Source organism: Neodiprion fabricii, chromosome 2 (assembly GCF_021155785.1).
Source record: "Neodiprion fabricii isolate iyNeoFabr1 chromosome 2, iyNeoFabr1.1, whole genome shotgun sequence".
NCBI lineage: Eukaryota > Metazoa > Arthropoda > Insecta > Hymenoptera > Diprionidae > Neodiprion > Neodiprion fabricii.
In genome coordinates this window covers 17,142,932-17,168,473 of record NC_060240.1, presented here as the reverse complement: position 1 = coordinate 17,168,473, position 25,542 = coordinate 17,142,932, and the positions used below count along the sequence as shown (strand labels likewise).

The 25,542-nt window shown below is 41.0% G+C and overlaps 1 long non-coding RNA gene across 1 annotated transcript; it reads right to left on the bottom strand.

Annotated features, from left to right (window-relative positions):
• Positions 1–1,630: 1,630 nt before the first annotated feature.
• Positions 1,631–25,542, bottom strand: LOC124176774. Its single transcript, XR_006869458.1, has 3 exons — positions 25,503–25,542; positions 10,834–10,839; positions 1,631–1,797 (listed from the first exon to the last, which is right to left on the bottom strand). It is a non-coding gene; the product is annotated as an uncharacterized LOC124176774 (long non-coding RNA).

The window sequence follows — 25,542 nt, the reverse complement described above, 5'->3', positions numbered from 1 at the left end:
CCGAGCCGACCTGACTTTCCAGGATGATGATGCTCCAGCGCACTTCAGTGCGCGTCCGCGGCAGTTCCTCAACGAATAGTTTCCGGGAAGGTGGATAGGCCGTGGAGGTCACATCGCCTAGCCACCGCGATCACCTGACCTGAACCCTCTGAATTATTGTCTATGGGGCTTGATCAAAGAATTATGTACAAGAACCCACCGAATTCTTTGGAAGCTCTGGAGGTTAAAATCGTGGAAGCGACAGCGACAGCGACGGTGACTCCGGAAATCGTTCGTGGAGCGATGGAGAATTTAGTTAGACGCTGCAGGCTTTGCAGCCAAGAAGGTGGCGGCCATTTCGAGAACCTGCGGCCCCTGTAACGAGTCGTCACACTAACCAGATAAAAAACGGCTCTTTCGGAGCCACCCAATAATTTCGCAAAAAACGATTAGTTGTCAATACCGAAAACAAAACAGAGTTCCGTATGATGTTTCTCATTTCTTAGTGATAATAACACAGAATCATGGAACATGATTGAAATTATGTTTCTGGAATTTGAGTACATCGATTTTTTGTGACTTCGAATGGGAAAAACGTGAGAATTTTTTTTATTCAATAACATTTTTAGCGCCGTAAACTGATTCATTGAACAATTGGGTGTTGCCGAAAACAGTGCGAATAAATCTATGTCACATGAATTTAGCAAAATTAACCTTTTCCGACTAATCAATAATTTATTCAGTAAAATAATGTTTTGTATGACTCACTTACCATTCAGTTGGTGTATCTAAATTTTCATGTCGTTGAATTCATTCCTTCTTTGCCGTGAAAGGATATTATGCCCTAAAATGCTTCTCTCTATCTACATAATCGAAATTTCTCTCGGAAATTTGGCAATGTCCGGGTATAAGAAAAGATGTTTCCCGGTAAAATGAAGCATTGTTAAAATGACAAAATCCCATTCAATTCGAGAATTAATTTGTCTGGCTATAAAATAAATTTTTCGTCGCAAAATAGGCTGCGAAAGCACGAAGGAATACTGGGACTCATCACTTTTCGATTTTAAATTCGATGTTTCGATGTTTTTTGTTTAATGAAAAATCTTGTTGGCATCCCCCCTCATCGGATAGGTCTTTGATTGAGGTATTATTGCACAGATATTCACGTAAGATGAATTCATAGATTTTTCTGAATACCTGTGATTTTGTTTGGAATTTCCTACGATTTTGAAAAAAGTAGTCGAGAAAATAATTTCGAAATTTTCAGGCCAGTTGAAAAATTAACGACAGAGCCAGGAATCGAAACTGGTATCTAGAGATGCTTTACCGGAGACTTGCTCGTCTAGACCACCTAGCCGCCCTGAATACAGTGTCGTTAATTTCTCTCATCACCTGTATTTCGAAGATTGTTGTTTTCGTGTACCATTGAATATGTTTACATATTAGAGATTTGAGATTCGTCGCGCCGAGAAACAATTTTGACACGTGTGTAAAGCTTGGGGGTATGTCTACACATGTGCTATGTGTGGATATTTATGTGAATTAAATTTAATTCACTTGACCACTTAAACGGCCCGGCCTTTTTCTACTGCTGATATGAAATACAACATATTGTTACAAAGGGTGAAATCACCCGTTTTGTTCCCTCTTCAATGATCTAGTAGTCATCATGGATAAAAGACGTTTATAAACCTCTTATGTCTTTCAAAAGAATAAGGTTGCTGCGTCAACCAACATTATCGTAAAAACAGTCTATCTCGAGACTTTAAAAGGAGAACTTCGTCACAAAATGAATCCTTTTTCTCTCTTAATTTTCCGCTCTGTAACACTGGTGTCAGAAGTGGGATTCTTTTGAGTCTCGACAGAGTTTTGAGTGGATTTTGAGTGATAAGAAGTATCGTAACGTGGCATCTCGGTTAGGCCGGCCCGTTACAAGAGACTCCCTGAACCCTGGGCGGGATCCAGGAATCAGGGTTTCGTAAATCGAGTCGCGAAATAATCCTAGAGAGCGCCAGAACTGGAGTCACGCACCCGGGCTTCAACAGGGGCGAAATAGTGCATTACGAACAAGATATTACAGGCTTTGGTTTTTATTTTTTTTTCGAGTACACCGGCTATCAGCCCGCGACCAACTCCGACGCCGAGGATATTTCGAGGCAAGGCGAAACCGTAGAGATCTCGCGGGAAGGATACCGAGGCTGCGGAGGGGGTGACAACGCAGATCCCTGCAACGCGGAAATCCAAGGCGGACGCGATTCCCGCAGGCGGCCGGCGCGCCGCAGCCTCCCCGCTCGCCCCGCCTACGTCCAACCGAGGCAACCGCCAGAGACCAGCTAGCGACGAGGGAGCACCACCCCGCCCAACCCCAGGACTACGTAGAGGTGCGCGGGAGACGACATCGCGATCTAGCCTTAAGTTCTGCGCCGCGTAGAGACGACAGGTGCGCGGCAAGTTGCGCAATCCCCAAAATCGATGACCGATCGATTGTTGCGCATTCTTAGGGTGATGCCGTCACGAAAAATTAGCGTGACCAGATCGGCGCTGCGACCGATCGGCCGTGAGAGATCACTCTAGTTCTGGCGACTAAGCGAGGCAGGTGTACTAATTACGAGGTCGAGATCCGTGTAAATTTGTTCGTGCTCTTCTGATTTATTGTTGTTGCGAGAATAGCCGTTGAAGATCACGAGGAACTTGGCGACTTCATCGCCTGGATGTGGAGCGGTAAGCGCTGCTAATATTCTTGCGAAAGAATTTCGAGAGACGTCAACTAAAGACTTGCCGAGGAACGGATAACCATCGAGGACTTGACTTGGCGGAGGTACTCGAAATTCTTGAGCCGATAAATCTGCTTGGTGGCCGTAGCACGAGTTGCGCATACTAACGTAGAGCCACTGTTAAGTGACCAAAAAGGTCGAGTAGAGTCTCGGGTTTGAGTCGCGGCAAGCCCACGGTAATTTGACTAAAACCAAATTCCGTTACACTGGGTCACGTCGAATCAGAAAGATAACGTGCAATTTCTCGAGTGGGTCGCGAGCCGTCAAAAGGGGAGCGTTCGAACTCGCAAACCGTGCCCCGACGTCACAGAGAAAGTTGAGCTCAGGTGCGTGATAACAAGATTTTTTTTTGTAGAGGACAGTCGGGGGTAGGGTGACGTGCCCCTTTTTCGTTTGGGTTTTTGAATTATTGATTAGTAGTGAAGTGGCGATTACCGCCCGTAGGCATAAGTAGTTTTCTAGATTTATTACCGGTCGCGGTCAGCGCGTCGGTCGGGATTTCGGTTGAGTTTCGTCGAGGGGTTTTTGTTAGGTTGGCGACTAGAGCCGTAGTTAGTAGAGGACGGTCGTGGTTAGAGCGTCGAGTAAGATTTTAATTGCAGTTTTGGAAATATTGTTTATCTTTAAGGTAGCGACTAGCGCAAGTAGGAATGAGTGGTAGATTTAATCATTCAATTTTCTTTCTTCTTTTCTGTTGGATTATTTTCTTTTCTTTTGTTTGTTAGATCCAAGTAGTTGAGTACGAGTCGCGAATAGTGAATTACGAATTATTATTTCTTGTTGGTATTTTGAGTCGCAGTGAGCCACGTTTGAATAATTATTATTTTTTTTTGTATATTTTTTTTTGTTAGCATTATCATCGGAAGAAAATATGATTATCGATTTTATCATTAGTCCTTAAATAACGTGTTGGCGTACGTGTTCCGTATCTCTCTTTACCCAAAAATTACCCCTACCCTCACCGCGGTACTGAGTTACCGAGTATATGGTCGCGGTATATCGCATTACCAATTTCGAGGCGTGTTTATCACGCCAAGCACCCAACAAATTTCGCGATATTGTTCTGGTCTAGGATACCTCGCGAACGCCCAATTATTGTGAACGCGGTAAGTTGTCGGTCATTTTCTGCAAGTGTCCGAGGCGCGAGAACGCGTCACTATATATATACGGGGTGATCACGATAAGGTGGCCACCCCCCTCCAAAATCTAGCCGTGTGATAATTTGAGAAATTTTTTGCATGATTTTCAAAGGATATGTCACAATCTCTCCGTTAGCGAAGTCGATAATTTTATGAAAACAACCGTTTTTGCGCGCGAAAAAAAAAGTTTCGATTTCGGGACTAAACAAAGGGTTGATACTTAATTCTATACAATTCCTTACAGATATGGTAATACAAATGTTTGATTGTTTTTACATGTGCAATGAAATATTTTGTTTCATTCAAAATATGTACAATGCGTAAATTCGGGAATCCGTTATTTTTTGGGATCGCTCATAGTATTGCACAACAGAATTATGCACCTTCGATACTCCTCTTATGTTAATCCGTCCTCCTCGCTGAAAATTTTTTCAACGAATGCTGAAATTTACAGGGACGCGGGCATAATATTTGCAATGTTGCCCGCTACATTTCATACGTTGAATAATGCGTAATTACTTTTCACTGCGTGATAAATATTCTCCGGCATTGCTTCGTGTTTGCCTTTCCCGGTTGGACTCATCTCTGTCAAACTATCGTTGTCTGAGATAATTTTGAAGAGTGCTCGGTTCGTTTCTTTCCGACTCTTGAACATGATCTCTGTGACGGCGGCCATTTGCACATTGTCAACCCACACGTCGTACCCTATGCTTAACCGTACTTGATGACAATTTAAAAATGATAATTATCTTATCAAAATTAGTGACAATTTAGTGTAAAAGTATTACCAACAGATCGTTTTCCGCTACTCGGTGCTGTTACTTTCAGGTCAACTTGAAAAGTGTTGCATGAACTCGTTTCATTAACGCATTTATTCGTTTCTTTGTTTCAATTGCGACTGTAGTCGCAGTTTCATAATGTAGCTACACAACATTTTGTTGAAGACATTGAATTGATGCATTATTTACTGAAAATTTAATGCATCATGAAACGGACGCAGCATATTGTAAATGGTGTATTTTTTCACAGATCACGAGTGCACCACCTCGACATATAAGTTTAAATTTCTGAATCGACGTGATCTGAGATACTGTATTCGTGCGTGTACATATAATTATTTTTAATTATTTAATCTATTTATCTACTTATTTATTTATTCATTTATTCATTCATTCAGTCATTCATTTGATTATTCATTGATTCATTCATTTATTTATTCATTGATTCATTCATTTAATCATTCGTTTATTTATTTGTTCATATACTTATTTTTTTTTTTTTTTTTTCCTTTGCGTATGGCCAGATCGGTGGGAAAATCCTTTATGGACCACCCTAGGTAGGGTACCGTCACTCCCAGGAGCGTGGGACTCGCCTTACGGAATACCCACTAAAACCACCACCAAAAATCGTTCCTTACTGTCGTCCACACCCCACGGAACTGTCGTCGTACCTGTTTTTGAGAATCAAATATCACGATTAGAACAATACGAGGCAAATATTTTGATAAAATTAAATCTAACAAACGGATGTGAACTAGACTTTTCACCATTTTCGTGACACCATTCTCGCATTACAGAAACGGTGAAGCTCAAATTTATTCGCAATGAGAATCAATCATTACAATTTTGTAGTGTTTAATGTGAGTGTTCAATAAAAAGAAACTTATCTCTCGTTTTACGTCTGATTTTGCCAGCTCTTCGTGTCTGCCGATAGCGATACCTTGCTCATCCTTGAGACCCCGCGGGACTATCGTCTTACGTATTTTCAACACTAAACAGCATAATAAGAAAAGTACGAGGTGCCTTTTTGGTGATAATGATTCCTATGTTATTCAAACATCAGATATAGTTTTGTGTGCGGTAGCAAACAAAAAGTGTTTTGACGTCCCACTACTTCTGTTATATTATTTTCACGCATCTACGGATTTTTTTTTAACCCTCTAAACATCAATAATAATAATTCATGACAGTTTCGCGCTGTCAATCATTGAAGATCTGTGAGAAGAATCATATCTCTCATTTCATTCATGGTTCCGTTGCCTGAGGAGATGCTCGATGTGCCCTCCGTTCTGCTGGACAGTGAGTGCGAGCCGTTTCCGGATCGACCCTCGCACCCGTTGCATCTCCCTAACAGGAATAGCGGCACACGCTTCGGCGATGCGGTGGCGCATGTCGTGTTTCGTTTCTTTCGGTTGTGGGGGCCCGTTCGTAGACGATTTCCTTGATTCTACTCCAGAACCAGAAATCACAGACAATAAGATCTGGTGAGCGCGCTGGCCACCTAACCGGACCTCTCGTACCGATCTACCGCTCCGGGAACATGGCGTCCAGGATTGCCTTGTTCCCGTTACTGTTGTGGGCAGGGGCCTCGTCCTGCTGCCACCAAACCTGGTCCATACGGATAGGGTTTCCGTCCATCAGGCGGGGGAGTTCTTCGGTAAGTACGGTCCTGTGCTTGGCAGACGCAGATTTCCGTCGAGGAAAATGGGCTCGAGGATCCTGTCCTCTAATACTCCAACCCAGACGTGGAGCTTCCAAGGGTGCTGGTTGTCCTGTTCGACGATCCAGTGTGGGTTTTCTGGAGCCCACCAACGACAGTTCTGCTTGTTGACGAGTTCGAGGTTCGTGAACAGCGCTTCGTCCGTGAAGCACACGTTCCTGAAGAAATCGGGATCCTCCTGCACACGCTCCAGTCCCCAGCGACAGTACGTCAGTCTTCGTTCGGCATCACCTGGGCACAGCTTTTGCACCGGCTGGTCCTTGAACGAACGATTCAGCTCGCGTGCGATTTTTCTCACAGATTCTCGAGGAACCTCTGTGAGGAATTAATTACTTCTTTTAGAAAGCACGAAGAGACAATTATCGCATTGACCCCTAAATATACGTTGACTTTGTGTCCACAATTGTCTCGTCTCTAATAAATCCCACCCAACAGAATGAGGTATGACTTGGTAATAATAATTCGCATCAAACCGAGGGGGAAATATCTCGCTGAACTGACGAGTCAATGGATTTTCGGCTTAATTACAATTCACCTGAATGAATGTAAAATAACTTGATTAATGAGAATTAACTGAATCACTAAATTTACAAGCATCGGCTTCTTGCAGGAAAAAAATTGACGTAGCCGACAGCTATGTCGCATAAATGTTTAAAATATATCATTCAGGGCAATGCGCGCAAGCTGCATAGAGTTCTAGTGCAAATTATCACGATTGTGCAATTCTGAAAATTATTTCATTGCGAACATCGTACCTTCGAAAAATCTGCCTTGACGGTGGCTGCCCGTCCTCCGGGAATCGCTCTCGGTACATCCTCGCCGATGCTGTAAAGTTGTTCCCGGTCTCCGCTAGTATCCGATGCATCCTGGTCGTCCGCACGTCCATGTCCATCTTAATCTCTAATTTTCTAGGACAATTATTCTCACAATACAGCTACAGTAAATCAACCAACGTTGGTAAGATTAGTGGTAAAATAAAAATATTCTTCAACAGCTAACTACGCTACAGTTAAACGTGTAAAATTAACAATTCTCACAACACTTCACGGTAACATAACGATTATATACGTGATGCGAATATTCAAACGATTAAAAATACGGGTAATGCTACGAATGAACGTGGCGATAATCTTGATTTTTTGGAAGTTTTGGGTAAAACTATACTTTCGGTTGTTGATGCTTCGAGTGAATCTTAGCGTCTCTTTGCTGAAATTAGCGCAAACACTGCCAGATCTTCGATTGTTATTTAATACGCCGGACGCGCCGAGCTGCGTCCGTTGGTTTCAACTATTAGGATATCGTACGATCCCGAATGTATTCATTTGTCATTACACGCGGCTGTCCGAAAGTTTGTAAAATAACCAACGGACGCAGCTCGACGCGTCATGCGTATTAAATAACAATCGAAGATCTGGCATTGTTTCGCGCTAATTTCAGCAAACAGACGCTAAGATTCGCTCGAAGCATCACCAACCAAAATCAGAGTTTCAACCTAAACTTCGCCAGAATCCATATTATTGCCACGTTTATTTGTAGCATTACCCGTATTTTTGATCATTTAAATATTCGCATGACGTTTATAATCGTTGAGTTACCGTGAAGTGTTGCGAAAGTTGTTCATTTTACACGTTCAACTGTAGCGTTGTTAGCTGTTGAAGAATATTTTTATTTTACCACTAATTTTACCAACGTTGAGTTACTGTAGCTGTATTGTTAGAATAGTCGTTGCTAGAAAATAAGAGATTATGATGGACAGGGACGTGCGGACGACTGGGATGCATCGGATACTAGCGGTGACCGGAAACAACTTGACAGGATCAGCGAGGATGTATCGAGTGCGATTCCCGGAGGACGGGCGGCCACCGTCGAGGCAGTCCTTTCGAAGCTACGATGTTCGCAATGAAATAATTTTCAGAATTGCATAATCGTGTTAATTTGCATTAGAATTCTATGCAGCTTGCGCGCATTGCCCTGAATAATATATTTTCAACATTTAAGCGACATAACTGTCGGTTACGTGAATTTTTTTCCTGTAAAAAACCGATGCCTAAGAAAATTAGAAACAATGTATGATTCGCTTCTGCAAAACTTCATCTCCAGGCTCGCGGCAGCGGAGCAGGAGCACGGCGTGCTGAAGCGGGCACGAGAGCAGCGCATCAAGCCGGTGCGGGATGGCTCTGTCCGAGCGGCGGTGGAACACGCCGTCCAGGAAAACGGAAGACAAAGCCTCAGACGCCTCGCGAGGACACTGCGTACTTTTCTTTTTTCGTCGTTATATTTTTCCTCAAATTAATTTTTTCTGGGATGTACGTATGGGGTATTCCGTGCCAAATTCGCTAATTTCAACACTCTGTATTAATGGGTTTCTTGAATTTTTTGACGCCATAGTATCTATAAAATTACCAATTCCTGTGCAACATTTTTCCGTGTATCCACTTCGGAGTGAAGAATATCCAAACCTTTTCAAGGATCTGTGAGAACACTAAAAATTTCAATTTCGTGTTTTCATCAATTTCGGATTGACCCCGTGATTAGATGATTTTTTAAATATTGCTTCTGGCGTCTCCAGAAATTCCCAACTGACCAGAATCAACCGTATTTCACTTATTCACATTGAAATCAATGGTGCGCGGACAACCTGAACTGTCCGGTTCATGCGAGGGGGAAATAATTCGAGATTTGAGTGACACAGTGATTGTTTGAGTCGAATTAATCTAAATATATTAATGTAGTTTCACTTAATTTTCTTGTTTGAAATCAATTCTTTAAAGTGAGGGAGATTCATTCAATTCGACGCGATTCGTTTGAATTCATAAATTTCAATTCTTGATAATTCACGCTGATTCAAGTGAGGTTGAAAAGTTTTGAATTCATTCTTTCGTATTTCCAATTAATTCAAATTATTTTTCTTAACTCTACTTGATTTCAAATTTTTATTTAATTCTTACTCTCTGTAAACACATAATTCTGGCATGAACCCAAAGTAATTTGAATATACTAGATTTAATTGTCCATATTTCAGTTGTCTCAGTTGATTCTCAATATTTCAGTGAAATTTAGCAATTTAGTTGATTCTCATGTATCAAGTTATTTGACATTGATTCAGGTGAATTGTAATTAAGCCGAAAATCCATTGACTCATTAGTTCAGCGAGATATTTCCCCGTCGGTTTGATGCGAAATTTCATTACCAAGTCATACCTCGTTCTGTTGGGTGAGATTTATGAAAGATGAGACAATTCTGGACACAAATTCAACGTATATTTGGGCGTCGATGCGATAATTGTCTCTTTGTGCTTTCTAAAGGAAGTAATTAATTCCCTACAGAGGTTCTTCGAGAATTTGTGAGAAAAATCGCACGTGAGCTGAACCGTCCGTTGAAGTACCAGCCGGTGCAAAAGCTGTGCCCAGGTGATGCCGAACGAGGACTGACGTACTGTCGCTGGGGAATCGAGCGTCTGCAAGGGGATCCCGATTTCTTCAGGAACGTGTCTTCACGGACGATGCGCTGTTCACGAACCTCGAGCCGGTCAACAAGCAGAACTGTCGTTGGTGGGCTCCGGAAAATCCACACTGGATCGTCGAACAGGACAACCAGCACCGTTGGAAGCTCCACGTCTGGGTTGGAGTACTACAGGATAGGATCCTCGGGGCCGTTTCCCTCGACGGAAATCTGACGTCTGCCCAGTACAGGACCGTACTTACCGAGGAACTCGCCTGTCTGATGGACGGAAACCCCATCCGTATGGACCAGGTTTGGTGGCAGCAGGACGGGGCCCCAGCCCACAACAGTAACGCGAACAAGGCAGTCCTGGACGCCATGTTCCCGGAGCGGTAGATCGGTACGAGAGGTCCGGTTAGGTGGCCAGCGCGCTCACCAGATCTTACCGTCTGTGATTTCTGGTTCTGGAGTAGAATCAAGGAAATTGTCTACGTACGGGCCTCCACAACCGTAAGAAACAAAACACGACATGCGCCACCGCATCGCCGAAGCGTGTGCCGCTATTCCTGTTAGGGAGATGCAACGGGTGCGAGGGTCGATCCGGAAACGGCTCGCACTCACTGTCTAGCAGAACGGAGGGCACATCGAGCATCTCCTCAGGCGACGGAACCATGAATGAAATGTGAGATATGATTCTTGTTACAAATCTTCAATGATTGACAACGCGAACCTGTCATGAATTATTATTATTGTTATTTAGAAGGTTTAAAAAAAAATCCTTGGATGTGTGAAAATAATATAACAGAAGCAGTGGGACGTCAAAACACTTTTTGTTTGCTACCGCACACAAAACTGTATCTGATGTTTAAATAACATAGGAATCATTATTAGCAAAAAGGCACCTCGTATTTTTCTCATTCTGCTGTTTAATGTTGAAAATACGTAAGACGATAGTCCCGTGGGGTCTCAAGGATGAGCAAGGTATGGCTATCGGAGGACACGAAGAGCTGGCAAAATCAGACGTGATACGCAAGATAAGTTTCTTTTTATTGAACACTCATATTAAGCACTACAAAACTGTAATGATTGATTCTTATTGCAAATAAACCTGAGTTTCAGCGTGTCTGTAATGCGAGAAAGGTGTCACGAAAATGGTGAAAAGTCTAGTTCACATTCGTTTGTTAGATTTATTTGTATCAAAATATGTACTCCGTATTGTTCTAATCGTGATATTTGATTCTCAAAAACAGGTACGACGACAGTTCCGTGGGGTGTGGACGACAGCAAGGAACGGTTTTTGGTGGTGGTTTCAGTGGGTATTCCGTAAGGCGAGTCCCACACTCCCGGGAGTGACGGTACCCTACCTAGGGTGGTCCATAAAGGATTTTCCCACCGATCTGGCCATACGCAAAGGACAAAAAAAAAAAAAAAAAATAAGTAAATGAACAAATAAATAAACGAATGATTAAATGAATGAATAAATGAATGAATCAATGAACGAATCAATGAATGAAGCAATGAATGAATCAATGAATGGATAAATGAATTATCCAATGAATAAATAAATGAATGAATAAATCAATAAATAAATCAGTAAATAAATAAAGAAATGAAATAATTGAAAATAATTATACGTACACGCACGAATACAGTAACACAGATTACGTCAATTCAGAAATTTAAACTTGTATGTCGAGGTGGTGCACCCGTGATCTGTGAAAAAATACACCATTTACAATTATGCTGCGTCTGTTTCATAATGCATTTAATTTTCAGTAAATAATGCATCAATTAAATGTCTCCAACAAAATGTTGTGTAGCTACATTATGAAACTGCGACTACAGTCGCAATTGAATCAAAGAAACGAATAAATGCGTTAATGAAACGAGTTCATGCAAAACTCTTCAAATTGTCCTGAAAGTAACAGCACCGAGTAGCGGAAAACGATCTGTTGGTAATACTTTTACACTAAATTGTCACTAATTTTAATAAAATAATTATCATTTTTAAATTGTCATCAAGTACGATTAAGCATAGGGTACGACATGTGGGTTAACAATGTGCAAATGGCAGCCGTCACAGAGATCATGTACAAGAGTCGGAAAGAAACGAATCGAGCATTCTGCAAAATTATCTTGAACAACGATAGTTTGACAGAGATGAGTCCAACCGGGAAAGGCAAACACAAAGCAAAGCCGCAGAATATTTATTACGCAGTGAAAAGTAATTACGCATTATTCAATGTATGAAATGTAGCGGGCAACATTGCAAATATTATGCCCGCGTCCCTGTAAATTTCAGCATTCGTAAAAAAATTTACAGCGAGGAGGACGGATTAACATACGATGAGTATCGAGGTGCGTAATTCTGTTGTGCAATGCTATGCGCAGTCTCAAAAAATAACGGATTCCCGAATTTACGCATTTTACATATTTTGAATGAAACAAAATATTCATTGCACATGCAAAGACTAATAAAACATTTGGATTACGATATCTGTAAGGAATTGTATATAATTAAATATCAAATCTCTGCATCGGTTTATAAACTCAATATTATCTTGCTAATTATGATCATTGACGAACTGTCATTGAATTGAAATGAAAAGTGAAGCGTGGCGATCGCACTTACAAAAAAATACTTTCTTTGTCGCCCGCGAAATGGAAAAGTCACAGGTCATAGGTAGATGAATCATAACCTGACGATTATTTCTTCATGCTTCTACTTCTGTCATAACATCGGCCTTACTTCCGCCGTACTTGAACAAAACTCAGCCTGTCGTGCTTCGCACGTACTTCTGTCATCTGGATAAGAATAGTACGATTTTCGTATCGAAGTAGAGAGCAATGCAAGGGTTTCGTTCTAAACAAAAGCGAGTCATTTCGTTCTTACGCATTATGTATCAATTTGTCGGACAATTAACGAAATTCCAAAATGCAACGGCATATTTTCCTCGAAAATAATTTCGAACCGTAGTTTACTGTCCCTGGTTTGATCACTGCGTGAAAATAACGCTGGCTCGTGTTAATATTGCGCTCATTGTTACTACTAGAATCACAGAAAAGTCGGCCACCCATGTGCTTTGTTGCCGCGGAAATATTCGACGTACGAAAGTAAACACACGGTGTCATAATTAACTAATTTTTGCGCATCGTTCTCCAGAATATAAATAAACTGACATAGAATTTTGCGATGAACAAGCAATACACTGTCAAAATTCGGGTGGATTCTGTTCGTTTCTTCAAATCATTTTTGTGTAAAATAAGAGTGACAAGCCTTTGTCAATAAGGTTGCACTTTGACGCGATTTTGAGGTTACTGATATCAGCCCACCAAGTCCAAAACAAAATGCCGAATTTTAAGAGAAACTACCGTCCACGACAACCTACGTATGACGCATTGTTCGTTCACACAGATGACGCGGACAAAGCCTACGAATTGGCGAGAAGACAAGTTCAACCGCCACCAACCAGAGGAAGATCTATTGGTACGAAACCCAGTACGTCCAGGAACTCTTATCAACAACGACGATTCATATCACATAGAGTCGAGAAGAACAAGGAGACCGAAGCAATATCAAGCGAAGAGCTGAAGAAGAAACTGTAATCCGGTGTGAAAGACGGGATGTCAGCGATGGACAGACTCGAAGCTTACAACACAACTAAAGCCGTAACAATAACCATCACTACTCGAGCAATAGGGTTTGCCACTGTGCATACCGGGACAATCTCTTGAAACTATACATATAATGCGCATGCGCGAGTTTTATCGGCTGCTCGGGCAGGCTGGCCACTCCGAGTTTCAGCTGTCAAACTCTGTTTCTGGCGGCGGCGTAGTTCATAAGAATTTTTGAGGTTAAAATCTCAAACAGTCGAGGTAGTGACTCGGAAAGTTGATGCTAATGCTCTTTGAAAATTGGCTTTATTCGACTAAAATGAGAAATCTATTTAAATGTTGGGTGCTTGGAAGAAACGCAGCAGGTAGGTGCGAACACTTTATTTAATCATTTTTATTATTTCGTACATTAGAAATAACAATGGAACTTTTATCTATCAACAGGTGATACGGCCAAAATAATTACATCTCTGATATTCACTGTTATCTGCCCATTCAATTTGTCAGACGTACAAAGATCATCGCCACTTTCAAGCAACTAAGCAACTCTCTCACTCTTTTGTGATTTCAGGCGTTAATATTGAATTGTATCACTTTCGAAAATGAGACATTAAATCGAGCGTTCAAGAAATTTTAATATCTCACTATCTGTAACGGAACTGTGAATCTTTTTTTTCTTGAAAATAGTTCAACAAAATTTACGAATAGTTGATAGCCAATGTATTTTTTCCGATTAACAAATTATTGCTACTACTATTTAAAATTTCCGAATGATTATCAGAATTTATTTCGCAAATTTTCAATGATGTTCGATTAAATAAATGAAGAGGACCTAATACTCAAATTGAAAATTCAAGTAATACTAGATTTATCAAAATGATTTCTGTATTTCATGTTAGTGCGGTTCAAAACAAAGAAAATCTAATCGAAAGCGTAGAACTGAGGAACGTGAATCACATCCTGTGACACAAGTTGAAAATCAAGTTTCTCAAAATGCGCCTCAATGTCACAATTAGCTTCAAGGACAATCATGTTTTAGAGTAATGTCAGAACATTATTACAAGGATCTTGACTCATCGGATTCAAGATTGTGTCCCTTGTTCCATCAAAATATATGAATATCTAATTTTTAACCAAGTTTATGAAGATTTTTTTCCAAATAATGTAATCCGATACAATATCTTGTTCTTAGTCCTCCGAACATCACCTTCTAACAAGGATATTTGGAAAGAGTCCCTTTGTTGCAGAAACCATTATAAAATTCTTGGTTTTCAATTCGTGCTACTGAATAACTCTGTGTTTCAGGTTCCATTTTCAATCTCAAAATGGGATTTTTTTTGCTCCAGATAATGCTAACATGAAATTCAGAAATAATTGCGGTACATGGAGATTCACAAGCTTTCAGTCTTAGCGTAGGACCCTATAAAGAGTGTAAAATTGAATTTGGTTTCAAGTTATCGTGCAACTAGCTAGCCAGATGACACCGTCAACTAAGATTAAATTTAAAGACATTTTCAACTGAACTTATTCAACAGTTCTAGATTTAGATTGATTCAGTTTGCCTAGCAAAATTTAACCCTACAATCTAATTGAGGACTTGAAAAACTATTTATCTGAATTCAATGCCAAAGAGAGCAAAAGTAAGCTTCAAAATAAGATACCAAATCAAATGGTATAAAGTTTGAAAAACAATGCTGGTCAATAATAATGCTTAAATTACAATGGTGCACAGAATGATTCCTCGGTAGAATGAATTGGCAGCAACGGTTAAGTAACAAACTTATCGCTATTGGCTCGATCAAAGTAAAATGATGGGATATTCAGCTATTATGATCTGTAGTATGTCCCGCTCTTCAATTTTGCCTCAACTGATGTTAAGAAGGTGGCGATGGCCTGATAAAATTCACTCCGGCAGCTGATGTCTGACGAAACAACCAGGTTCAATGGTTCTAATGATTGCACCGCTCGAGAAACCAGGATCCTTGCCACCTAAACGTTTTGACCATCAGGTAAGGCATAATTTTCCTCGTGTTAATTAAAGTTTAAACTTCGAGCCTGCTGAAAAAAAAAACGAATTTAATCATTGATCAATGTTAAAATATTGTCATTGTCAAAGATCACGTAATTGGAAATTTACTTACATGCTTCGATGCCTGACAAATTTAGTCCCGCTTTGACAATGAATTATTTCGTACCTGAAAATATTAGAAGCTATTATTATCAAACAGGATCTTTTGGTATTTTTGAATACAACTAATTTCCAATGAAATTCACAAAACATAAAACGTTAATGAGACGCATTGCCACCAGACATCACCTGGCTTAATGCTCGAAAATTACAATCACAAATTACTGATCGTTAGATATCGTTTGACGTATTGCTTTTGTGAATACCATTTATTGAATTTGTATTGTGGAGTTTTTTCATAGTCCATATTTTTTCGAAATCAACAAAATTCTTCGATTAGCAAATTCACAATATGATCGCGAATATCACGGTATAATCGCGAGGTTACTGAAATTCGTTCACCCGAACCGCTGAATACGAGGTGAATAAACATCGCCGATCACATCGCGAAACTAATTCCTTGTTTTCCTACGTAATGATGAAGAGGGACATCGATTTCTAGAATTGAAACTCAGAGACAGATCACCACGTGGTATTTAACCAGATAGTTCGTATCCTAATTCTGTGCATACCGGCGACACTGGGAGGGCGCGAAAACCACGATTCTGGTGATACCAGAATTTGATTGGATGAGGGCAACGATCGCGACTGGTATCAGCCAATACAATCATCTTTCTCCAGAGTTTCGTAACTTTCCCACCCGCGAATATAAACAACCCCGCCCGCGTAAATTGATCACTTTGCAAAAAGATCGCGCAACTTCAACCACGTGTCTGGCAACTACCTCGATCTTTTTGTGATTTTTTCATCGTGTTCATTAGATAAAAAAATGCCTAATTACAAGTTTTCTGTGCAGGTAAAGGTGGAATTAGTCAAATTTCATTACCAGGGCATGTCTTACTGGGAAAATCAGGCCCATTTCGCCGTCACACACCCGGATCGACCAACACCTTCGTTAGCGACCATCAGGAATCTGGTTCTAAAATTCGAACAATCCCGTAGTGTCGACGAGAGAACCAGGAAAATCTCTCAACCAAACCGTCAGCTGAGCTGGGATACTAAGCTGGACATCTGCTTGACCGTCGAAGAGGATCCATTCAAGCCTATCAGCCGCACCGCCCAGGACTTGGAAATATCTAACGCGTCGGTCAGAAGAGTATTGCGTGAAGCTAAGTACAGATCGTACAAGTTTCAAGTCCATCAAGAACTCTTGGCTGGTGATAACGATAGTCGTCTTCGCATCAGCCAAGAGTTGATGGAACGTCTGAACGCAGACGAGGGCTTGTTGAGTCGCATATGCTTCTCAGATGAAAGTACGGTGATACTTGTCGGGAAACCGAACAGGCAGAACACCAGAGCCTGGTGTCGAAACAACCTTCGTCTGTTCATTCAGGCGGGCACGCAGTACCCGTTGAAGCTCAACGTCTGGCTTGGCGCGATTGGCAATCGGCTGATTGGGCCATTTTATATTGATGGAAACCTCAACGGCGAGAAGTATCTCTGGTTGCTGAGAGAGAGGATTGTACCGGCTCTTAAGCTGATTGAAGAAGAAATCGTGAGTGTATTTTATCACGTAGAGCCGGCGTTATTATTAGCAGAGTGCGTATGATTTTCAAATGAATAATTTTACGCTTACTACAAGTAACGTATCATTTTCTGTGTTTAGGGCGAACCTGTTTGGTTTCAGCAGGATGGAGCCCCACCGCACTTCACACGTGCGGTGCGTGATTACCTCGACCAACAATTCCCTGGACGCTGGATTGGCAGGGCAAGCCCGGAGGTCGAGTGGCCAGCCCGTTCACCTGATCTCGCTCCCTTGGACTACGGCTTGTGGGGCCATTTGAAAAATGTTCTGTATGCCCAAGGTAGGATTGAAGACCTTGCCGCACTGCAAGCTAGGATCTTGGACATCCTGCAGAACCTGTCACCGGATATTATATCCAATACGACAAATGCCTTCTACGACCGGCTCGGTTACTGCGCTGCAGCTGCTGGAGGGCATTTCGAGCACTTTTTGAAAGGCAACCAATGGCCAGACGAGGGGTGATCAGAAGAGTGGAGATTGGTCTCCCAGTGTTTTCGGACGATTGTCTTGTAAGTTATTGTTTTGTTTCCTAATTTTTCATTAATAGCATGATTTACACTGTAATATTAACAGTTGTTCTTTTTCTCTTTTTATTTTTGGATATCTGGTGAACCCTCTTTGTTAACGGAATATTGATTGCTGTACAATGGAGCTGCAAAAACTTTGTCAACTAATCAATGATGTCGGCGAGGGTTTTTGTGAGTATTGCGTCGGGTACGTTTTCTGTTAATTGCTACTCTTTGTCCTCCTAAGCTTCGTGTTTAAGATGAATAATTTCTTTATTCCTTGTTACTCATTTCTTTTATTTATTTCATGTTCATCGGCGCTAATTACTGACTTCTGGAGCACTGCACCGTAACGAATCTACTCTGGAAATACCTTCTACTGGGTCTCAACCATTCATTTATTTTTAATTTTATGTAAATAAAGAATCTGTTCACAATAAACATTGTTTTTACTTACCTACCTCTGTTTGTCCAGACTCCCACATGTTAATGACATTTCACGTTGAATTTCAGATTTCTTCTTTCAATAAATAACACCCAATTTCCGTATCATTTGATATTTGCTTTTCCGTTAAATTCTTTATTGCGTCGGTTGAATATCTTCCAAAATCAACCACGGTATTGCTGAACGATACTATTCTTCTTAGACAATTCACGCTACGTAAAAATAAACAGCAGCATAACCTCAATCCACGGCTTTACGCGCGAGAGAATTACAGCTTTTGTTTCATTTTGTGTACGTTGGCGGCTTGCTCAGCAGAAGAAAACATCACCGCGGCGCAATTTCACCGACCAATGAGATTAGATTATTTGGCGCATGCGCGTTATATGTATAGTTCCAAGAGATTGTCCCGGTATATTTGCCAGTCTATACGAATTCAACAATGTACCAGTAAGAGGCAGCATTCATCAACTCTTCCGTGTGGGACTCGCTCTGATAGAAGCAAAGGTCCAACACACACAACGAGGTGTCTCAATGATTATGTCCAACGAGGACGATTATGAGCATCATACCTTTAATGAGGAATGGATGCAAGCTGCTAAAGCTGCGTCGTAATGCCAGACCAATTGAGCACAATCATTAACGCAATTGGCAAAGTCACTGTGTACGATTCTACGTACGTACCAAAACTGGCGAAAGATAACTACTACGAGGATAGATTTGTTCCTCAGAGTGAACAGGTAGTGTTATCAAATCTTAGAAACGTCGTAACTGCCTTATCCGACGAAAACACACCAGTACAACATCGGCGAGCGTTTTACCAACACAACCCAATACCCGGGAGTATTTGGAATGGACAGCCTGCGAACCCAGTGCTGCAAAACCCAGACGACATCATTCCTCCGCAATACAATATCGTCGACTTACAAGATGATATTAATGATCTACGGGCAAAGATGACCTTCTTCAACAAGAAGGCAGGAAAATATTTTACTAAACCGATAAATTTCGAGCCCGACGGTCACAAAACACAATTGATTTGTAATAAACAAGATGGCATGCGAACGTGTGACCGAGGAGGAAGAGAACTACTTGATGAATACTACGCCCGATGCAAGATTGAAGGTGACATCGACGACTATTACAATCTGACGTCTCTGCTCCAGAACAACTTGAAGGAAACCTTCTATTACTAGGAGAAACACCAGTCTCCAAGAGCAGAAAATATCCAATATACATTCTTAGAGACGAGAGAGCCTGTGTAGAGTTTTCAAACCTACATTACAAAGCAGCCAGAAACATGAGATATACCTGATAGGCTTTTAACTGACGGCTTTTTTATTGGTTTTATTGGTTTTATTGGTTTTATCGGTAGTTTTATTGACGGCCGCGTCGGCAAACGGTAATAGTGGGATCTGGATCGGCTGGATCGGCCACGCGCGAGCCTTCGCCAATCTCCGCGCTACAACGGTTGTCACTGGCAACCGATGATAACAAAATGCTTCTTAACCTCCAGTTATGCTGTTTGCATGTTAATTATCATTGATAATTTTAAATGCGGACATTTTTGTCACGCTTCTCTCAATGCAGATATTTTCAAACTACTAATCTTGCTGCTCGCCTAGCTGCGAACAGAGAAAGTCAGTCCAACGAAACTCATTGCGCAGAATCGGCAATGACATATCGTATACCGCTACCTGGAGGGCTCGGGTGGAGTTGGCGCTGGTCGATTTTGCCACATATTTCAATTCCACCTGTTCCGCCAGTTAGTACCGAATTTTCGACAAAAATTTCGAATTTTGAGATTTATTTCTGGGTGATTGGTTCGACGAATTCCGGAAAATTTTTGATATCCGCACTTAGGATTTTGCGTATTTTCAGAAAAAAAAATTCAACCCTATCTTTAGTCCCGAAATCCAAAATCTTTTTTCGCGCGCAAAAACGGTCGTTTTTAAAAAATTATCGACTTCGCTATCAGAGAGATCGTCGCATTTCCTTTGAAAATCATGCAAAAAATTTCTCAAATTATCACACGGCTAGATTTTGGAAGGGGGTGGTCACGTTATCGTGGTCACCCTGTTTATGTCGGAGTATCACAAATCTTCAATCTTTGTTCAATAATTTCATTAAAAAATGTAATTAGTCTTTCTAGAATAAAAGGATACTTCATTTGAAATTGAACTCTCGATGAGTTTACCGTATCAAGCGTCAAGCGTTATTTGCAAGCTATGAATATGGCTCAATGACGGAATCTTAGCAACAAACGAATGGTTTGTTAATAACAACGCTTGGACGAAATCGACAGTCACGGGTTAACTAGCGAGCTTACGACGTGTTCGGGATCGTCACGCTTTAATATGAGTAATCCTGGCCAAAATAATGACTTTTCATCCTCTCCGCCTTTTTGTAGCTTTTCTCCGACTTATACAGGGTGGAGCATTCAAAGTGTGACAGAGCAATAGCACTCAAACTATTGATGATACTGAAAAGTTTCAGATGAAAGTATTGTAACGTACTTTGACGGTACGGAAAATAAATATGGATCCGCGAGTTTAATTATCAAGTCAAAAATCAAGAGCGTGAATAAAATGTTGTGAAAATGCTTTAATGCGTAATACGTGTTTCTCGTTTAAAGTCTGAAACAAAACTGTTTTTACAATAATGTTGGTTGACGCAGCAACCTTGTTCTTTTGAAAGACATAAGAGGTTTATAAACGTCTTTTATCTATGATGACTACTAGATCATTAAAGAGGGGGCAAAACGGGTGATTTCACCCTTTGTGACACTACTCCCCCCGAGGAAAAGAGTCGTCCCGACTCGGGAAAGATAAAACAATTATAAAAGTGATCTAGCAGTCAGTGTTCAAAGGTGAGTTGGAGCTGTTACTCTAAAAATTTAAAGACTCCCTTTTTTACTATCTGGCATTTGCCCACAGTCTCAAGGTAAACTGCAGAAAACCTTGAGCAGATAGTTGAGCGTTAAATAATTTCAAAAATTTATGTGCCTTGTTTTTACAAAGGTAAGTGTTATTGAGTGTTGTGTGGCTTCATGAATTCGAAGTCATCAGCATTGGTCCAGATCGATGTCGAAAGAAATCCAATCCTCTTCTTGAAGGATTGCCCAAACGAAACAGGTTCGGGTGAAAACATCGAGATGGGGACCGAAAATTCCACGACCAAACGGAATAAAACCAGACTCCTTTTCATAGAAAATACGGAAATAGATGGGTGACTGATCCTGATCTTCTTAAGAAACAGCTCACCCTAGAGTTTTGGAAGGACAAATGTGAGTGATGGTATAACAATTCAAATTCACTAAGTGAATTTGGGAGAATACACGAATAAAATAAATTAAATATGTATTCAAAAGAAAAGAAACGATCATATCTCAATTATTTCTGCGTCCTTCTTCAAAGTAAAACCACCAGTCATCCTCAGGAATCGGGGAAGGATTGGATGGGAAAAGGCTGTGTCAAGTAACCTGAAAAATTACTCACAAAAACTGACACTTGAGGTTAATGAAAGGTGAAAATCAAGCAATCGACCTCGAAAAATAATCGTGGCTCTTTTCAGATTAATAAACCAAAGCCTATACGACACAAAACTCGATTCCGAAGAAGAAGCTTCTAGAAGGAAACAAAACTCTTAGGAAAACGAAAGATCATTTGAAAACAAACAACTTCTTATATTGAAAACATCAGATCGTTGTTGTTCTCCGGTCGGCACGGACGCCGGCCGGGGCGTTTTTCCATATTTCCAGAAATATTCCTTACCAAAAACTCCCCTAAACTCCACAATTTCCTAAAAAAATGAATTCCCAAGATTCCCGTGAAAATGTTGCTTGACACCTCGTTGACAAAGTGCCAGACAACTCCTGCACTCCTCCCCCCAGCACGCTTCGTGCGAAGAGCGGCAGCCAACCGCGAGCCCGAAGAAGGGACCTACGTGAAGTTAGCCCCCCATTTTGAGAAATCGGAATTTTCGAAAATTGTTCCAGATTGTTCTAAGTTTGTTCTACATTGTTCCAAAACTTAATATTGATAACTTGTGTAACACATTTGAAAAATGCTAAAAACCGTTTTTTGACCGAGCCCCCCACTTTTGAAAAATCCAACTTTTTTTTGTTGTTCTGGTTTGTTCTAGTTGTTCTAAACGATGTTCCAAAACAGTGAAGTCGTCAGTTCAATAACGGGCCCACCAAAAGGGAAAAAGGATTTTTGACTAGCCCCCCACTTTTTGAGAATCCAACTTTTTTCGATTGTTCCGGGTTGTTCTCGTTGTACTGAACATTGTTCCAAAACGGTCGAGTCGTAAGTTCAAAAGCGGGCCTACCAAAAGGGAAAAAGAATTTTTGACTAGCCCCCACTTTTCGAGAATCTCACTTTTTTCGATTGTTCCAGGTTGTTCTCGTTGTACTGAACATTGTTCCAAAACGGTCCAGTCGTAACTTCAATAGCGGGCCTACCAAAAGGCAAAAAGAATTTTTGAGTAGCCCCCCACTTTCAGAGAATCCAACTTTTTTCGATTGTTCCAGGTTGTTCTAGTCGTACCGAATATTGTCCTAGAAGCACGATGTAGTGGGTCGATCCATAGACTCGTAAAACCAAATAAATTACTTTTTTAATTTGTAATTTATTTTGTTTTTCATTACAAATTACAGTAAATGTAATCAATTACAAAAAGTAATTGGATGCTGCCCAACACTGGCCACGAGAGGGGCAGGTACGAGCGCCTGTCCAGTTCTTGTATGCATATAGCGGCGGCTATATGCGTGCGTCCCGGGGAGTGGCCGAGTGGAGGGCGCCGCATTGCTCTGCAGCACCTCTTGGTGTTCCAGGCGCCCACTCCATACAAAGTTCCTACAACCACCACGGCGAGGCGCAGCCCAATGCAGTCGTAATTGCTTCGCCCGCAAGCAAAGTGCGACGATAGATAAATCGGAACCAAGTGGTGCACCACTGTCGACATGGTACCGGTGAATCTGCCACGCATTCTATATGGTATCGGAATCTATCAAATCGTATATTAGTGCACAAGCCTGTCGGAGCACACATTTCATCGTTCGATCACACCGCACCCCGGTAGACACCTCGCACTCGGCAGTCCAAGGGCGCATTTCATCGAAAGACTGCACTGATCTGGATATTGCGCCTGCGTGTTATTCTTACTCTCAAGCAAAATTCACTTATTTCAATCGCATTCGACCGTCGATCTTATTTTCAATTTATTTATTTTTTTTCTAATCTTGGATTGTACATTGCCATCGCGTTGATATTTTCACGTCATGACTCAACACGTTCCACGTCTTCTGGATGTGATATCAAGACCTGATTTTAGAAATGTCGTCGATGCACATGGAACACCCGCTGTTCCGAGTAATTTGATTTATAAGCAAATAAGTGACAAAATGAATCGCACCATACAGCACAAATAAATATGTGTATATGTGATGATAAAGAATAATCGATACAACGTATTGGATAAAATCCTACAGTTTCATGGCATCGAAGCTGACATATCATTACAGAAATCAGTCGCTGATACATCTGCTGATAACAGTTTAGGTAGTAAAGAAAAACACGAGTTTGTAATCGAATTTCCGTATAAGACTTGGGTGAAAATGTCGATAGAAAATGTTATTTATGCTGATAAATCTTGTGGTAAAAGGAAGTATGGTACTTTACAAAGACGCATTTGGACGGATGAACTATTCTACGCATTATACGATGAAACTAAGCTAACATGCCACATGTCTTTTAAGCGTTGCAAAACTTCAGAAACTGGCATGTATCTGACTGTTTCAGGGTCATGTGCAGAATGTGGCTGCACATTTGATGGTTGTGTCGTGAACAAGCCTATTACTCAGTCTTCTGTGACCATGGAATGTTCAGTTACAAATTTCGATCCAGCAGTCAAACATGTTAAAAAACGTCAGTTGAAAGGACATCGTGGAGCGGTGTTTTCCAAAACTTTGACCGAAGGTAATCAACTGCCATGTGTCTGGCGTCGGAATGAAGCCGACCTGTTGATGGAATTTGGTGATCCTGAACCGCCGCATTTACCAAAAAACGCTACGCTACGAAAGGCGAAACAAGAATACAAAGATAAAATCTTAGGCCTGAGTCAAGGAGTTGATCCAATAGGAAATGTTTGCAAAATGAAATATGAAACTCATATGCGAGTTATTCACACGATCGCATGCGATCCATTTTGTGTTCATTATTGGACATTGGAGCAAATAGCAACATACGTACTTTTTCCCCATCGCATTTCTATAGATGCTACTTGGATCTCTCGTTAAAAAATTAGAACTACCAAACAGTGAACTTTCACCACATATATACTTATATCAGAACGTATGTGAAACCTCAACCTCAAAAATGCCAGTATTTCAAATGCTCAGTGCTATACAACACACGAACGCAATTCAACACTGGCTTCTCGAAATTATGCGAATAGGAAGCACGCATAAATCCAACTTCCCCAATCCCCGTGAAGTTGTTTGTGATTTCGACAAGGCTCTGATGGGAGCAATAGCGAGAGCTTTTGGTCACTGTAGGAACTTGAGGGATTACCTCAATAAATTTCTAGAAGTTGTCAGTGGCAAAGATACAGAAAAACCCGCCTGCTTTTTAAGATTAGACATATCCCATTACGTAGTATTTATAGCGCGCTGGAAGATATTTCGTTCTCTACACCCAAGGGTAAAGACATTTTATATAATGTATATGTGCTTACTCACTAAAGTTACAGATTTTATCAGCTTCAGGCAGTTAGTAAAATCGGCTATTGTCCTCTGTACCAGTCAAGGTTGTGGCAATACTCAAACCGGTGCTGTCAGTCTAGCTGAGGAATCACGTGTTTTGATTTCCCAAGATATAAAAGGAACTCCGGACGTGGGCAATATGTACAATGACTCTACAAAGATTGTTACCTCACAGGAGGAGTTAGAATCTATCGAAGATGAAAGTGACGGTGGGGTTCATGATGGTTCAACAATCCATTCTTGGTCATATCAATTCTTTGAAGAATGCATGGACGATAGACGCAAATCATCAGTCGGAATTGATATCAATCCATATTATTGCCCAGAAATGGCACAAAAAATAAAGTACATGTTACCTTACTTTCCAATTTATTCTGGCGTAATGATTCCAAAGTTTGGATTTGGCGAAATAAATGCTACCTCTTCAGCAGTAGAGGCGGAGTTCAGTGATTTGAAACACCGTTTGCTTGCAAATGAAAATCGCCCTATGCGTGTTGATAAATTTTTAACGATGCACATAAAATCTTTCAGTGACAGAGCAAAATTAGCCGTGGCTTCTAACGACCGAAATCAACACTCGACAATTCCAATTTCACTAAAAGAACTCGATTCTGACTACAATGTTGACCACACTTCTGAAAAATGTACACTCAATCCAGACAACGTCG